Source organism: Callithrix jacchus, chromosome 9, assembly GCF_049354715.1.
Source record: "Callithrix jacchus isolate 240 chromosome 9, calJac240_pri, whole genome shotgun sequence".
Classification (NCBI taxonomy): Eukaryota; Metazoa; Chordata; class Mammalia; order Primates; family Cebidae; genus Callithrix; species Callithrix jacchus.
In genome coordinates this window covers 13,754,191-13,769,467 of record NC_133510.1, presented here as the reverse complement: position 1 = coordinate 13,769,467, position 15,277 = coordinate 13,754,191, and the positions used below count along the sequence as shown (strand labels likewise).

The following is a 15,277-nucleotide window of genomic DNA, read 5'->3' as shown; positions in this document are numbered from 1 at the left end:
TTTGTGTGTGTCTATTTTTGGACTCTATTCTGTTCCGTCGATCTACTTGTCTACCCTTCTGACAACATCGCACTCTGGTTGATGACGGTAGCTTGGTATTAGGCTAGTGTCAGTTCTCTGACTTCATTTTTTTCCTTTAATATTGAGTTGACTCCCTTCAGCTTTTGCCTCTCCATGTAAACTTTAGAGCCAGTTTGTTGACATCTACAAAATAACTTGCTGCGATTTTTATTGGGATTGCACTGAATCTTTAGATCAAGTTAGGAAGAACCGACGTCTTGACAATATAACTCTTTCTTTTCTTTTCTTTTTTTTTTTTGAGATTTTGAGATGGAATCTCCCTCTGTTGCCAGGCTGAAGTGCAATGGTGCCATCTCGGCTCACTGCAACCTCCACCTCCCAGGTTCAAGCGATTCTTCTGCCTCAGCCTCCAGAGTAGCTGGGATTACAGGTGCACACCACCACGCGCAGTTAATTTTTGTATTTTTAGTAGAGACAGGGTTTCACCATATTGGTCAGGCTGGTCTCAAACTCCTGACCTCGTGATACATTACAGGCCTGACTTTCTATTCATAAACATGTAATATCTCTCCATTTATTCAGTTTTTGTTTTTTCTTTTTCCTCTTTTTTTTAAAAATTATTTTTATTTTATTTTATTTATTATTTGTTGTAACAGAGTCTCACTCTGTTGCCCAGTCTGGAGTGCGGTGGCACGATCTTGGCTCACTGCAACCTCTGCCTCCCGGGTTCAAGCGATTCTCCTGCCTCAGCCTCCTGAGTAGCTGGGATTACAGGCGCCTACCACAACGCCTGGCCAATTTTTGTATTTTTAGTAGAGACACGCTTTCATCGTGTTGATCAGGGTTTCACCATGTTGGTCTTGAACTCCTGACCTCGTGCTCCATTTGCCTCGGCCTCCCAAAGTGCTGGGATTACAGGTGTGAGCCACTGCACCGGCCTATTTTTATTTTTTAAAAAATTGAGATGGGATCTTGCTATGTTGCTGAGGATGGTCTTGAACCCCTGGAATCAAGTGATCCACCCACCTCGGTCTCCCAAAGTGTTGGAATTACAGTTGTGACCCACAGCACCCAGCCTGGTTCTTCGACTTCTTTCATCAGAACTTTGTAGTGTTCCTCATATAGATCTTGTAAATATTTTGCTAGATTTATACTTAAGTAGTTCATTTTTATTGAAACATAATATTTGTATATACTTGTGGGGTACATGAGTAGTTGATTTTTTGAGGACTAATGTAAATGGCATTGTGTTTTTAATTTCAGATTTCACTTATTCATTGATGATATATAGGAAAACAATTGCCTTTTGTATATCAACCTTGTATCCTGCAACCTTGTTGTAATTGCTTATTAGTTCCAGGGATTTTTAAAAAATTATTTTAGATTTTCTACATAGACAGTCTTGTCATCTGTGAACAAAGACAATTTTTTTTTTTTTGAGTCTTGCTCTGTCTAAAGATAAAGAGATTGGGTCTTGCTATGTTGCCCAGGCTGGTATCTAACTCTTTTTTTTCTAGACAGAATCTTGCTCTGTCGCCAGGCTGGAGTGCAGTGGTGCCATCTTGGCTCACTGCAACCTCTGCCTCCTGGGTTCAAGCAATTCTCCTGTCTCAGCATCTCAAGTAGCTGGGACTAGGCACACGCCACCACACCCAGCTAATTTTTGTATTTTTAATAGAGATTGGGTTTCACCATCTTGGACAGGCTGGTCTCGAACTCCTGAGCTTGTGATCCGCCCGCACCGGCCAACAGTGTTGTTTCTATCTTCCCAATCTGTACATATTTTTCCCCTCATCTTATTGCATTAGCTAGGAGTTCGAGTATGATGTCGAAAGGGAGTAGTGAGAGGTGATACCTTGCCTTGTTCCCCGTTTTAGCGGAAAAGCTCTTGGAAAAAGCTCTTAGTTTCTCACCATGAAGTGTGGTGTTTTCTATAGGTTTTCTGTAGATGTTCTTTATCAACCTGAGGAAGTTCCCCTCTGTTGTTTCTTTTTTACCTTTATGTAAGCTATTTGTAATTTATTTGATGAATAATTTGCCTGCTTCCCTGATAAGTTTGTGATGCTGCTGCTGCCCCCTTCCTCCTCCTCCTCCTTATTCTTCTTGACTTCCTCCTCCTCCTTCTCTTCCTCCTCCCCCCTCTTCTTCTTTTTGAGACAGGGTCTCACTCTGTCATCCAGGCTGGAGGCAGTGGCACAATCATGGTTCACTGCAGCCTCAACCTCCTGGGCTCAAGTACTCCTCCCACCTCAGCCTCTTGAGTAGCTGGGACTGCAGGCATGCACCACCACGCCTAGCTAATTTTATTTTTTGTAGAGACAGGGTTTTGCCCTGTTGCCCAGGCTAGTCTAAAACTCTGGGGCTTAAGCGATCCTCCTCCCTCAGCCTCCCACAGTGCTGGGATTACAGGCATGAGCCACCTTGCCCTGACTGTGATGCTTCTTTAACACTCACTAGGTTTTTATTTTAGATCTGTGGCAAAGTTGACTGAGTAGTAGATATTGATATATTGTAGGGGAAATCTTGCCTTCTTATTCTTTTCTACCCCTAAGAGTTCTTAGTAATTGTGCTTTAAGATTTTACCAAATGAACAATATAGCTATTACATCAAGTTAGTACTGCAATAAACCTAATAAATTGAGAATGGTACCTATATTTAACACAGATTTCTGGATTTTTTCTATTAAAAATCTTCTTTCCTACTATATTTATAGCATCTTTGTCAACTCTACTAACTCTATTTTTGCCTATTCATTTTCTTCCCTGTTTTTTCTTGATTACATTTTTAGGGAAAGGATTTATTTTACTTTTCTTTTAAAAAGTCCATTCCATAGTTTCATTTAATCAATCTACTGATATTCTTGTAACTCACAAATTTCTGTAATTTCTGTAAGAAAAAAATCTTAATTTTGTTCTTCCTTTCTGTTTTCCTTAGATATGTTTTATTGTTCTTTTTGTAATTTTTCCAAGATGAATTTCAATTTGTTTATTTTCACTTTTTTTTTTTTTTTTTTTTTTTTTTTTTTTTTTGAGACGGAGTTTCCCTCTTGTTACCCAGGCTGGAGTGCAATGGCACAACCTCAGCTCACTGCAACCTCCACTTCCTGGGATCAAGTGATTCTCCTGCCTCAGCCTCCTGAGTAGCTGGGGTTACAGGCATGTGCCACCTTATCTTGCTAATTTTGTATTTTTAGTAGTGATGGGGTTTCACCATGTTGGTCAGGCTGGTCTTGAACTCCTGACCTCAAGTGATCTGCCTGCCTCGACTTCCCAAAGTGCTGCAATTACAGGCATGAGCCATCACGGCTGGCCTGTAATTGATTTTTTTAAAAAACAACTTTTGAGGGATATGATTTACATAACATCAAGTTCACTTGTTTAAAGTATATGATTCAATACTTTTATATATTTAGAGAGTTGTGTAACCATCACTGGAACCTATTTTTACAATGTTTTTGTTACCCCTAAAAAAAAACCCCATACCCATTAGCAGTTACTGTTTCCCCCACCTCTGGCCTAGATGAGCATGAATCTACTTTCTATCTTTATGCATTTGTCTATTTTGGACATTTCGCATAGATGGAATCATACAATACATGGTCTTTTGTGTCTGCCTCTTTCACTTAGCATGTTTTCAAGGTTCATCCTGTGATAGCATGTGTGTGCGTGCTCCCGTCTTTCCTGTGGTTCAGTAACATGCTGTTATGGGTAGACCACATTTTATGTATCCATTCCTTGAGTGGTGGACACTGTCTTGTTTCTACTATGGCTACTATGAATCAACGCTGCTATGAATATTCATGTGCAAGTCCTTTGTGTGGAAATATGTTTTCATTTCTTTTGGGTAGGTATCCAGGAGCAGAATTCCTAGATCATGTAATGACTTTCTGCTCAGCATTTTGAGGAACTGTCAAGCTGCTCTCCGAAGTCGCTGCATCATTTACATTCCCACAAGCAATGATAATTCTCGTTTCTTTACATCCTCCCCAACAGCTGGTATTTCAATCATTTTTGTTATAGCTGTTCTAATGAGTGTGAAGTGTTATCTTATTGTGGATTTGATTTATGATGACCAGTGATGACTAAGATGTTGAGCATCTTTTCAAGTGCTTATTGGCTGTTCAGATAGCTTCTTTTTTTTTTTTTTTTTTAAGACGGGGTTTCACCATGTTGGTCAGGCGTGTCTTGAACTCCCGACCTCAGGTGATCCGCCCACCTTGGCCTCCCAGAGTGCTAGGATTACAGGCGTGAACTGGATTACACCATGCCTGGCCAGATAGCTTCTTTAGAAAATGGCCATTTTACAATTGGGTTTTTTCTTCTGATTTATTGAAGAGTTCATTATATATTCTGGATACAAGTCCCTAAACAGATACAAAATTTGCAAATATTTTCTCTCATTCTGTGAGTTGTGTTTCATTTTCTTGATAGTGTCATTTAAAATACAGAAGAGTTTCATTTTTATGAATTCCAATTTAACTATTTTGTCTTTTGTCACTTACATTTTTGGTGTTATAACTTAAAAAATCATTGCCTGACCCAAGATCACAGAGATATGCTCCTATATTTCCATCTAAGTGTTTTATGGTTTTAGTTCTTTTATTTAGATCTATGATCCATTTTGAGTTAATTTTGCATATGGTGTGAGCTCAGGGTTCAACGTCATCATATTGCATGTAAATATCCAGTTATCCTTCTATCATTTGTTGAAAAGATTATTCTTTCTCTCACTGAATTTTCTTGGTGAAAATTGATTATAAATAGGTAAGCTTATTTCTGGATTTTCAATTATTTTCTATTGATTAATATGTCTGTCTTTATGCCAGTATCATGATGTCTTGATTATTGTGTAATTGAAATTTTATTTTATTATTTTTTTCTTTTTGTTCTCTTAATTTTTTAAATTTTTAAAAAATTTATTGGCCAGGCGCGGTGGCTCAAGCCTGTAATCCCAGCACTTTGGGAGGCCGAGGTGGGTGGATCACGAGGTCAACACATCGAGACCATCCTGGTCAACATGGTGAAACCCCGTCTCTACTAAAAATTACAAAAAATTAGCTGGGCACCGTGGCGCGTGCCTTTAATCCTAGCTACTCAGGAGGCTGAGGCAGGAGAATTGCCTGAACCCAGGGGGCAGAGGTTGCGGTGAGCCGAGATCGCGCCATTGCACTCCAGCCTGGGTAACAAGAGCGAAACTCCGTCTCAAAAAAAAAAAAAAAAAAATTATTGTTTGACATATAAATGTGTATTGAAAATATACTTTTGGCATCTGGGGAGACGTGAAATGAAGACAAAATTAAAAAAATTATACTTGTAAACTTTCAAGATTTTTAAAACTTGAGTTTTATTTTTTATTTTTATTTATTTATTTTTTTGAGATAGAGTCTCACTCTGTCACCCAGGCTGGAGTGCAGTGGCTCAATCTGAGCCCACTGCAACCTCCGCCTCCTGGGAGTGATTCTCCTGCCTCAGCCTCCTAAGTAGCTGGGATTACAGGTGTGCACCACCATGCCTGGCTAATTTTTGTATTTTGAGTAGAGATGGGGTTTCACCATGTTGGCCAGGCTGGTCTTGAACTCTCAGTCTCAGGTGATCTGCCTGCCTCAGCCTCCCAAACTGCTGAGATTACAGGAGTGAGCCACTGTGCTCGGTCAGAGACGCTAGTTATTCCATTTCTTCATAATCTGTGTCTAATATCTTTCTCCTTTTGTTCAACACCTTTTTGTTGGATATTCCCAAGAGCGTGCCATGATCTACTGGCTCATCAGATAGCTTCTTTAGAAAATGGCCATTTTCTAAGGGGGCCTCTCTTTGCTCAAAATTGACTAGTTAGGGTCCACTCTAATCCCTCCAGCAATGATAACTCCCTCATGTTAGCTAGCAGACACCAAACTATTTTATATTTAATGTGTCCTACTGTTGTCACAGCAACCCAGTGAGGTAGAGACTATCATTTATACCCATTTTGCACTTGGGGAACACCATGGCTCAGACAACTTAACTTGTCCAAGGTCACCTAGCTAGCAGGTAGTAAAGCCAGACTTGACCCCATTCTGACTTTAAAGTCCCCATTTTTCTTTTCTTTCCTTTTTTTTTTTTTTAACATGGGATTTCACTATGTTGGCCAGGCCTGTCTTGAACTCCTGACCTCAGGTGATCCACCCACCTTGTCCTCCCAAAGTGCTAGGATTACAGGCATGAGCCACGATGGCCGGCCCTAAAGTCCCCATTTTTCGTCTATCACAGATTAATGGAAAGTTCGCCCAGAATGCAAACAGAATATGCGTTTGGCTACACCCTGGTGGCTGGGGCTCCAGGCCTCCAGGCTAAAGGAACAGTGGGAAGGATGAGCAGAACAGGAGGGGCAAAGGGTGACTTGGAAACATGTAGGGTGGAGGGGCCTCTCTTTGCTCAAAATTGACTAGTTAGGTCACGTGCCATACCTGCCACTGGCCACTTAACTCTTTCAGAAGGCTTTCTTGTTCAAATGAGGCCCAGAACTTGAGAAATATATCCCAAGAAACAACCCTCAGCCCTCACAGGCAGCTCCCACAAAGGCTGGCAGCACCCCCAGCCCAGCGGCACAATAAGATGTGCCCAAGAGACCTGGGGAGAGAAGCCAGACTGGTGACACTGCACAGCTCCTTCCATGACATCTGTTCACAGCAGACACTGTCTGCTCAGGGCTCAGGGCTCAGGGCTCAGGGACTCAGGACTCAGGGCTCAGCCTAAAGGCCTCTGGTTTTAAGACCAGCTCTACAGAACTCCACCAGCACTGCCCGTCCAGAGGGCTCTGCAATCAGAATTGCCCCCAACCCTCTGACCAACATAGTAGACAAATCAGCACTCAGTCCTGGGCAGCAGGTCTAGCAGCCATGACTAGGAGGAAGGACCGTGCATCAGGAGAGTGGACAAGCCCAGGTTGTTGACGTGTGTGCAGCTAGGCATGAGTGGCAGGGCTATTTCTGCCCAGCTAACTGCTGTCAGCAGCAGGAGGTGGGGGAGATGCTGCCGGGAGTGGTAAGATCTAGGCACCGTACCCACTGCTTGAACCCTGCTAACGAGCGGGGCCCCTAAACTGCCTTCCTGGTCGGTTCACACAAACCATGTGAAGGTGGGATACCCTGACAACACCAAATCCGGAAACAGGAGCCGGAGAGCCTAGGGACTGTCATACCATTTTGAACTTTTCTCTCCCACCTCCCTATAACCTTGAGAGTAAGTAGTAGTGTTCTGGGTTCTGATCAGCAGTAAGCATCACCCACAAAGGACTATGCCCTTGACAAGCTTCCAAGTGCCCTGAGCGGTGGCTGGGCAGACTGCTGTGATCCACATCAGGCAACTGCGTCTGCGTAGATTACCAAAGGTGCTCCTTTTACACAAGAGCATGTTCCTGGAAAGTTGTTCATCAGCTGAGTCTTACTGGGGCTGCAAAGCTGAGAGTGTGTTTTCAGACTGTGAAGGCACAAGGTCACCACCCAGCCAGAAGCACAGGGTGTCATCCTCCACCCCTCCCTTTCCCACACCCTCAGCATCCAATCGCTCACCCAGTCCTGCCAGTTCTATTTCCTCACTCTCTCTTGGGGCGGTCCCATTTTATACCCACTGCCCAGGCTATGCCGCAGACCCCCAGAGGGGCTCTCCATGGAGGGCGCTCTGCTCCAATCCATCCTTTGAGCTGCTTCCATCATGTTCCTTCTAAAATACTGCCGCAGGCTGGATGCGGTGGCTCACACCTGTAATCCCAGCACTTTGGGAGGCGGAGGCAGGCAGATCACGAGGTCAGGAGATCGAGACCATCCTGGCTAATATGGTGGAAACTCATCCTTAGAAAAATACAAAAAAATTAGCTGGGCGTGGTTGTGGTTGCCTGTAGTCCCAGCTTCTTGGGAGGCTGAGGCAGGAGAATCACTTGAACCTGGGAGGCAGAGGTTGTAGTGATCGCACCACTGCACTGCAGCCTGGGCAACAGAGTGAGACTCTGTTGCAAAATAAATAAATAATAAAAGAAAAGAAAAGAAAATGCTACTGCAGCATATTGGGAGGCTGAGGCAGGAGGACCACTTGTTTGAGACCAGGAGTTTGAGACAAGCCTGGGCAATGTAACGAGACACCGTCTCTACAAAAAGTAATAAAAATAAAAAATAAAATGCTGCTGTAAGGATGTCACTCACTGAGGAATACCCTCCTACTGCTCCCCGCTGCCCTCAGGACAAAGCGCCTCATCAGCCCCTCCCTGATCCGCTGCCCCACACGGCTCCACCTCCTGCCTTCTGCCCATACTGTAGGACCTCTTGGGTCCTGACAGTAAGCCCCCACCCCGTCTTGGGTCCAGCCCTCTCTGAGACAGCTGCCCCAGCAGCCCATCTGCCTCACCCCACCGAGGAGAACTGAGCCCAGGTCACAATCTTCCCCGAAACTTACCATCTGTTTCCCCTATTCCAGAGGTTTCTTGAGAGCAGGAGCCATGTGGATTCATCTCTGCATGCCCAGCCTGAGACATCCGTGCCTAGGACTCCGTAGGCATACCCAGCACATGCTTGTAGAACAAAGAAATAAACAGGGAAGGGTGGTTTTGCTGTTTATCATATATTTAATATTCTCATTATTATGTTTTTTCCTGATTATAAAAGGATGATGTCTCAGTTGTCAAAAATTAGAACTGGAGGTGTTACAGCTCTTTCAGAATTTGTCTAGCAGGTTTCCCGGTTTTTACTGAAACCAAACTCCAATGAGAGAAAAACCTAGAATTGGGAAAATACAAAACTTAGAAAGAAAGGGCAAGTCCTTAGTGTGCTATAAATTCCTCCCATATTTGTTGCCTATGCTTATGCTAATGCATAGAAATATAAAATAGATGCTCTGGCCAGGCGCAGTGGCTCACACCTGTAATCCCAGCACTTTGGGAGGCTGAGGTGGGTGAATCAGAAGGTCAGGACTATCCTGGCCAACACGGTGAAATGCCATCTCTACAAAAAAATTAGCTGGTTGTGGTGGCATACGCCTCTAATGCCAGCCACTCAGGAGGCTGAGGCAGGAGAATCATTTGAGCCAGGGAGGTGGAGGTTGCAGTGAGCCGAGATTGCGCCACTGCACTCCAGCCTGGGCAAAAGAGTGAGACTCCATCTCAAAAAAAAAAAAAAAAAAAAAGATTCTCTGAATATTTTGTTTCATTTTCACCAATACAGAATCATACCGTGTTCTTACTGACTTGCTCCCCACTAAAGACTTTTTCGATATCTTCTGTTTCTATACATAGGGACCTACCTCATTCTTTCTGTTTTGTTCATTGCTTTTTACTGATTGGACAAGAACACCTCTCTCTTTTTAAAGACATATGTAGTATATAATTGTGTGGGTGTAGCTCCGTTTATTTAGCCCACACACCATTGATTACAATCTGGCTCATTTCCAATTTTTGACATTGTCAATAATGATATATTGAATAGCCTGTCTGTTTGAATTTTGGGGAACATTTTCTGTGGGAAACGTACTCTGTGGAGACTCCTAGAAGTGGACTTACTAGGTAAGACTATTTTAAATTCTAACAGATAATTGTCAATTTGTCCTCCAAAAATTGATTGTAATAATTTTGGTACATTTGGTAGTAATTTACGTTTTTACCAAGTATGTGAAAGTGCTTTTTTAGCCATGTCTTCACCAACACTTTGCATATATACACATTTGTGATGTTTCTTCAGGGGCTTGCTTGCTCAAGTTCCATTTTTCTATTGGCTCACTTTGAAGGACTCCACAGACTTCAGGAAAATCGGTCCTTTGTGCTCTGTGTAGCAATGTGTACCCCAGTTGTCTTTGTCTCCTGATATTGTGTGGTGTGTGGCGGTTGAGGGAATGGCTGGAGCACACACTCTGAAGGCAGGTTACATGGTCACCCTGGTTTTGTCTCTAACTTACCAGCTCAATGACCATAGTTTAGTTACTTAATCTCAGAGTCCCTCAGATAAGGACAGTACTTATCCCATGGGATTGTTATGAGAATGACATGACTTCACGTATATAAAGTGTTCTGTGCAGGGTTGGACGTGAAATAAGCACTATAAGGGTAGACGTTATTATTATTTTGCATTCAAATAATTTTAATGTTATGCAATCAAATGTATTGATCCTTTATGGTTTCCAGATTTTATGTCGTGCTTATAAAGGTTTTCCTCATTCTAAGCCTAGAGAGATACTCACAAAGGGCACTATTTTCGGGAGTCTGCGGGGAGTCCATTTGCAACGTGGCTCCTCCTCCCTTCCCTTCCTTCCCCCATTTTGCTGTCTTGCAAATTGATTTGGCTTTTCACATACTGGGATTTTTTTCCAAGGGGAAATCTTTTTTTGAGATGGAGTTTCACTCTTGTTACCCAGGCTGGAGTGCAATGGCACGATCTCGGCTCACCACAACCTCTGCCTCCTGGGACTACAGGCAAGCACCACCATGCCCAGCTAATTTTTGCATTTTTAGTAGAGACGGGGTTTCATCTTGTCGACCAGGATGGTCTGGATCTCTTGACCTCGTGATCCACCCGCCTAGGCCTCCCAAAGTGCTGGGATTATAGGCAGGAGCCACCGCATCCAGCCAAGGGGAAACCTATCTATGTTACATAGTGCAAGGATGACACACTGATCTGGGGACTGTGACGGCTGTCGTTTCACGTCTAAAGTGCAGGCCTGAGTAGGTTCCCTTCCCTTTATGGCCAGAACAACTACAAGTTGTCAGTTAAGTGCCAGCCTCAGACTGTGGCTCCTCCCCTGGAGTAGTTGAGAGAACGGACCCTGACCAGGCGGAAGGAAGAGCTTCCCGGGTGGGTGGAAGGAGGTGCCTCGAGTGCATTCCAGACACAGGGGAGGGAGGTTCAATCTGCTCTGCAAATCCTGGAGAGCTGCCTGTGATGTGCGTGGTCCCTGGCAGGGACCTGCGCTGGGCAGGGTGAGATGGAGAGTGGTCGGAGGCCAGACCACCAGCATCGGACCAAGGCTAGGAAAGCCCGGCTCCCTTCCCAGCTCTAGAAAGTCACTGGCCGGAGAGCCTTAGAACTTTAAGAAAGGGACTTCATTCCCCTGGGGCTCCCTTTGCTTATCCTGTCCTTACAATGCAGCCTCCGCCTCTGTCCTTAGGCAGCTGGACGCATGTGCAAACATTCTGTGACACACAGCGGACACCCTTGGGGCACCTTCTGCTGCTGCTTGACTTGGGGGTGCCTCCTGCCATGGGGGCGGTAATGTGGGTTCAGAACGTCTGCATTCCCAGGGTCTCCTGGGGCTGCTTCCTGTGGCGGGTCAGGCAACGGTTGGAGGAAGGGAATGGTTCACCTGGGTCCAGCCTCCCGCTGTTTGCAGCCCATCCTGGGAAGCCGACTCTGGCCTCCTCATCCCCTAGTCTTTCTGTTGACCCAGGTCAGGACTCTAGTCAAAAAACTATTGAGCTGGGCGCGGTGGCTCACGCCTGTAATCCCAGCACTTTGGGAGGCCAAGGCGGGTGGATCACGAGGTCAAGAGATCGAGACCAACCTGGTCAACATGGTGAAACCCCGTCTCTACTAAAAATACAAAAAAAAAAAAAAAAAAATAGTTAGCTGGGCATGGTGGCGTGTGCCTGTAATCCCAGCTACTCAGGAGGCTGAGGCAGGAAAATTGCCTGAACCCAGGAGGTGGAGGTTGCGGTGAGCCGAGATCGCGCCATTGCACTCCAGCCTGGGTAACAAGAGCGAAACTCCGTCTCAAAAAAAAAAAAAAAACTATTGAACCCTGGCAGAGATGCTCCATAGGAAAGATGGAGCCCCTCCTCCCACAGGTGTTCAGTAGCAGGAAGAGAAACTGCGCCTGGGGAACCTGCTCCTTCCCTTTGGCCTTGTTTATTCCAGATGTTGGCATGAACCCCTGTTGGCACGGAGAAGCATTGTGCCATCTGCTGGCACTAAAGTTTAAAGGCCTGCAGCGGGGACAGTGGGCTCTTCCACCCAAACTTCAACTCCTGGCCACATCACAGAGCCCAGTGAAAGGCATCCTCCATGGGTGGCAGTGGTTCTGAAGCGAGTGGGGCCGCGAAGGTGAAGGTCACTGCAGAGGGATCCCTACACGTGGGTCTCTACGGTCCAGTCAGAGGGCACAGAAAGGCACCTGGCTGTTGGGAAAAGGGGCCCTGGTGGGAGTCACAGAAGCCTTTGACCCAGTTTTAGCACTCCCCAGTTCTGTCGCCTTGAAGAGGTCCCTTGCCCCGCTGGTTCTGTGTCCTGATATATAAGACAGGAAGGTTGGGCATAGGGCTGAAACGCATGCCCTGTCGGCGGATGGGAGCTTATGTACTTTGAGGTTGATGCCTTTGAGTGGGCGTGCGCTGTCCAGAGAGAGGCAGTTCCCACCGCTTCCACCAGGGAAGGCATTGGCGTTTCCCTTTTGCGCTGCTGCCTGCTCCTGGCTTTTGAGAGAAGAGCCAGCAGCCTCTGGCCTTGTTACACCGTCATCTGAGAGCAGAGCGCCGCCAGAGGGAAGGGGTAAGGACAAAGCCAGATCTTGGCTGGGCCATCTCGCTGTCTGGAGGCGACCTTGACCCAGGATGCATACAATGAAGCAGTCGCTGGCTTTCCCAAGGCCCAGGATCTTCTTGGCAACCAGAAATCCCAAATTCTCACCTCCTGCTCTTTCAGGTGGGCTGGGCTGGCTTCCCAGTCCCTGCTCAGGAGGGCCCCGCGCTGAGAAGGGTCCTGGACTTGGTCTAATGCCCTGCTTTTGCCATCTTGAAACTCAGAATCTTTTTTTTTCTTTTTTCTTTTTTAGACTTTATTCCTGAGGCTCAATCTTACTCAATTTGAACAAGGGGCCCCATATGTTCATTTTTACTGGGCCATGCAAATTATTGTGGGTTACAAGAATACTCATTTGGAAACAGTTTAGCAGTCTCATCTATTAGGGTTCCCAAGGCAGGGCTTCTGTGATTACCAGAACACTCTGAAGGAGTCGTCTTGTCTGTCTGGAGCCAGCTGAGATGGCCCTGAGGTCCACAGAGCCCCTCCGAGCCCCTGGATGGAGGCACTCCTGCCCTTCCACCCTTTGTATCTCTCACGTGGCACCCATTCCTGTAATTAATCACAAACTCCCGGTCTAAGCTGTTCCTCTCTGAGCCACGCCCTCTGTACTCTGACTTGCCCAAAATAGACAGATGCTCAATAAATATTTGCTGATTGATTGGCTGGAAAGCAAACAGAGCTGTCATCTCAGCCCAGAGTTCGGGGCATTGCACACAGTGGGTGCTTAATCAACTCTGCTGACTCATCGCAGAGCAGGCCAGGGTGCTATGCAGTGTGGCCATGCCTGTGGTCAGCCCAGGCTTCACACCAAGCCTTTCCTGCCCTTCCCTCCAACCATTCCCTTTCTCCAACCGTTGTCTGCCTGATGAGGAGAGAACTGGCACTCAAGTCCAGGGCAGCGCTGTTGAATTACAGGGCTTCCTGGTGTGGGATTGCCCCCGGGAAACCTACTCTTTCCCTTTGGCCTTGTTTATTCCAGAAGTTGGTATGGCCCCCTCTTGATGAGGGCAGTTCTACCATCTGCTCCTGCTAAGGGTTAAGACTGCAGCAGGGGAGTCCAGAGCCCCAGAGCCCAGAGCAAACACCACCAGGACTCAATGAATGGCGCCCTCCAGTGGGCGGCAGTGGTTCTCTGTGTGAGCAGGCTCCTGCAGGTGAAGGTCACTGAAGAGGGAGGCTCCATTTCATGGTGGTAGAAATGGAGCCTCAGCAAAAAGAAGGATTTGCTTTTATTTACTTATTTATTTGTTTATTTATTTATTGAGATGAAGTCTCACTCTGTCACCCAGGCTGGAGTGCAGTGGCATGATCTCGGCTCACTGCAACCTCCTCCCAGGTTCAAGCAATTCTCCTGCCTCAGCCTCCTGAGTAGCTGGGACAACAGGCACACACCACCATGCCCAGCTAATTTTTTGTATTTTTAGTAGAAACGGGGTTTCGCCATATTGGCCAGGCTGGACTTGAACTCCTGACCTCGTGATCCACCCACCTCAGCCTTTCAAAGTTCTGGGATTACAGGTGTGAGCATGCATCTGGCCTGCTTTTACTTTTTTTTTTTTTTTTTTTTTTTTACAGGAAGGAATAAGGAAAGAAAATAACAAACAGCCAACCAATATTTCATTTAACTCTGTGAAATGCTGTGCAAATGCTGAAGAGTGATTTGCTTCCATTTATGTGGTCACTTTCAAAATAGGTGTAATGTGATATTTTAAAAAATGTATGTTCTGTGGACCTGGGGTGAAGAATTCTATAAATATTCACTGAGTTTACTTGTTCCAGGTCTGAGTTCAAATCATAAATGTCCCTGTTAATTTTCTATCTCATTGATTTATCGAATATTAACAGTGTGGTGTCAAAGTCTCCCACTATTATTGTGCGGGAGTCCACGTCTCTTTATAAGTCATTGAAAACTTGTCTTATGTATCTGGGTGCTCCCATATTGGGTGCATATATATTTATGATCATTGACTCCTATTGTTGCATTGATCCTTTTATCATTATGTAATGTCCTACTTTGTTTCTTTTCGTCTTTGTTACTATTAATGTCTATTTTGTCAGAGACGAAAGTTACAACTCCTGTTTTTTTTTTTCTCTCCATTTGATTGGTGAGTCTTCCTCCAACCTTTTGTTTTGAGTCTTTGTGTGTCCTTGCTTATGAGATGCATCTGGATACAGAGTGCTGATGTGTTTTGACTTTTTATTCAGTTTGCCTGTCTGTGTTGTTGATTGGGGCATTTAATCCATTTAAATTTAGGATTAATATTGATATTTGTGAGTTTAATATTGTCATTTAATGCTAGCTGGCTATTTTGCCCATTAGTTGATATAGATTCTTCATTATGGAGATACTCTTTACCTTTTGGTAAGTTTTGGGGATGACTGATACTGGTTGTTCCTTTCTGTGTGTAGTGCTTCTTTCAGAAGCTCTTGTAAAGCAGGTCTGGTGGTGATGAAATCTCTGAGTGCTTGCTTGTTTGTGAAAAATTTTATTTTTCCTTCATTTATAAAGCTTAGTTTGGCTGGATATGAGATTCTGGATTGAAAATTCTTTTCTTTGAGGATATTGAATATTGACCCCCACTCTCTTCTAGTTTGTAGGGTTTCTGCTGAGAGATCTGCTATAAGTCTGGTAGGCTTCCCTTTATGGGTAACCTGACCTTTCTCTCTAGCTGCCCTTAGAATTTTCTCCTTTATTTCAACCTTGGTGAATCTAATGATTATGTGTC

General features: G+C 44.9%; 1 protein-coding gene and 1 non-coding gene across 2 annotated transcripts in view; both read left to right on the top strand.

Moving 5' to 3' along the window:
• NINJ2 (ninjurin 2) overlaps positions 1–15,277 on the top strand; it is a 103,601-nt gene that overhangs the window by 70,191 nt on the left and 18,133 nt on the right.
• LOC118144666 (U7 small nuclear RNA) lies at positions 8,688–8,747 on the top strand. The gene has a single exon (XR_004729417.2). It is a non-coding gene; the product is annotated as a U7 small nuclear RNA (small nuclear RNA).